The sequence below is a fragment of the Struthio camelus genome, chromosome 31 (assembly GCF_040807025.1).
Source record: "Struthio camelus isolate bStrCam1 chromosome 31, bStrCam1.hap1, whole genome shotgun sequence".
NCBI lineage: Eukaryota > Metazoa > Chordata > Aves > Struthioniformes > Struthionidae > Struthio > Struthio camelus.
In genome coordinates, this window is record NC_090972.1 from 1,566,406 (window position 1) to 1,568,905 (window position 2,500).

The following is a 2,500-nucleotide window of genomic DNA, read 5'->3' on the forward strand; positions in this document are numbered from 1 at the left end:
GGCCCCCCCCCGAGGGGCGGCACACCGCTGCGCCAACGCGGCAATGGGGGTGACGATTGACCGTCAAGCGACGCTCAGACAGGCGTAGCCCCGGGAGGAACCCGGGGCCGCAAGTGCGTTCGAAGTGTCGATGATCAATGTGTCCTGCAATTCACATTAATTCTCGCAGCTAGCTGCGTTCTTCATCGACGCACGAGCCGAGTGATCCACCGCTAAGAGTTGTCTCGGTTTCGGTCCCCACCGCGCGCGCGGGGGGACCGGGCAGCTTTCGCAGCCCCCTGAGGGCCCCCATCCGCTCTGCCTCCCTCCTCACGCCGACGCCGGCTGCTGAGCAAGGGACAGCGGAGAGAGAGGGCACGCCTCACTGACCGTACAAGCACAGAGGGAAAAAAAAAGGGGGGGGGGGGGGAGAACAGACCCGAACGAGAGGGGCGGGGAGCCCTCGCTCCCGACCTGGGACAACCCCTTTCTCGCTTCGAGTCCGGCCCAGGCGCCCGGCTCGGCCTGGCCCAGCAGGGAGCGGCGCGCCAGCCGCGCCACCTGCCTCAGGGACCGGGGTGTGGGTCCCCGCGGAGCCCCGGCGTCGGAGCCCGGCCGCCGCTGGGAGCGGCGCCACCCGCTGCCCGCGCGCCCGCGACCCGCCAGCCGCACGCTTCCGAGCTCCTTCGCTCGCCTCACCGGCCTCCAGCTCCGCCGCCCCGGAGACGGCACCCAACACCCGCCTGCACACACGCAGCCTCCCGAGCGACGCCACGCACTCGCCCGTCCCTTCCGCGGGCAGACGCCTGGCGGCAGGCAGACGGGCGAGGCGGGACGGACGGGGAACGGCGCCCGCTCTCCCCGCCTCCACGCGGAGACCGGGAGGGGCCGCCCCCGCCCGCCCGCCCGCCGCCCGCCTGCCGCCCAGCGAAGCCGGGTCGGGCAGAGCGAGGCAGGCGCGCCGGATGGCGGAGTGCCGGGGCAGGGCGGGGGGGGAGGGAAGGAAGGGTGCCGCCGACGGCCACGGCGGGAGACTGAGAGCACCGGCCAGGGAGGAGAAGGGATGCGCTGGGGCTCGGCGTCCGCACCACCCGCGGTGGGGGCTCGCCGTCCCGGCGGCGAGCACGCGCTCGCGCCGGGGTCGCGCGTTCGAGGCAGGCCGGCGCAAGCCGACCGCGCGGCGTCTCTCCGCCGAGACCAGACCGCGGAGAGAGGGGGCAGGGTACCCCTCTCCGTCCCGGCTGCCCGCGGGGCATGCACGGGCCGCGCCGGCGGGCATGGGGGGGTGCGGCGCCCGCGCGCGCCGACCCCCCGGCCCCTCCGGCAGCACGCCCGGCTGCCCCCCGGGTCGCATCGGGCCGCCCGAGTCTTTAAACCCCCGCCCGGCTCTCCGACCGAGAACCCTCGGGCCCGGAGCCCGGGGCCCATGGCCATCCCTACCCGGGGGGGCCGCTACCGGCGGCCGCGGTGGCCGGAGGCCCTCCTCCTTCCTCCCAGCGCGCCCCCCCCCCCCGCCGCCCCCCGCCGCCCCCGGCCCGGCCGACTCGCAGCGCGGCCCCCACACGGCACGGCGTGGGGCGGCTGGAGCGGTGTGGGGGGGGGGGGAAGGGAGGGGAGGAGGAAGCGTGGAAGGCCGGCAGGGCACGGCCGGTGCGGCACGCGCAGCGCAGCGCCCGGGAGGAGCACGCTGGCACACGGGACCACACGGGTGGGTCACCGAGGGGAGGCAGGAGAAGCGCGGACGCTAGGTACCTGGCCCTGGGGTGAGGGAAACGACCTGAAATCCCCGCGGGGGTGCCTCCCCCGCCGCCGCCCGCCGCCGGGCCACCGCCGCCTCGCGGCGACGGCGGCAGCCTCAGCGGCAGCGACGAGGCGGGGCGCGGAGGGGAACCCGGCACCCGCCAGCCGGCTCCAGCGCCCCTCGGCGGAGCGTCCACCCGCGGGGTGCGCCCGACACCCACCGCCACGACCTCGTCCTCCTCCCGGGGCCCGGGGTTTCCCTCAGTAACCCGGCGCCGGGTGGCAGCTGCGCCCGGGAGGAGAGCCGTGGTTTGGGCCGCCCGCTCGGGCACGACACGTCGCCTCGCGTGGCCTCGCGCGACGCCCCCGCTTGGGGTCCGCCGCGGCGCGGCGCCCGCCCCGCGCGCCGTCCCGGAACGCCTGTCCGCACCGCCTCTGCTAGACGGGCTGCTCCGCCGCAGCCCGCCCCGGGTCCGCCCCCCACAGCTTAGGAGTGGGGACCCGTGGGACCCGTCCCAACCCGGAATGCGATCTCGCTCGCGTCTCCACCCGCCGCTTCCTCCCGCGGGCACCGGGGGAGCAAGCCCCGCCGACCCTCCCACGCACTGCCGCCCGCTCTGCCGGGCCCTCCCCCGGGCCGGACCCTCCCCTGCCCCGGCGGCGGCGGATCACCGTCGGGCGAAGGGGCGGGGGCGGCGCTCGGAGACGGGCACCGGCGGCGGGCGCCAGCGGAGGCGAGAGGGCAGACGGGGACGGTCCCCCACCGGCGGCGGGGAATCGG

The 2,500-nt window shown here is 77.6% G+C and overlaps 1 non-coding gene across 1 annotated transcript; it reads right to left on the minus strand.

Moving 5' to 3' along the window:
• Nucleotides 1-68: 68 nt before the first annotated feature.
• Nucleotides 69-221, minus strand: LOC138063157 (5.8S ribosomal RNA). The gene has a single exon (XR_011136751.1). It is a non-coding gene; the product is annotated as a 5.8S ribosomal RNA (ribosomal RNA).
• Between the last annotated feature and the right edge of the window lie 2,279 nt (nucleotides 222-2,500).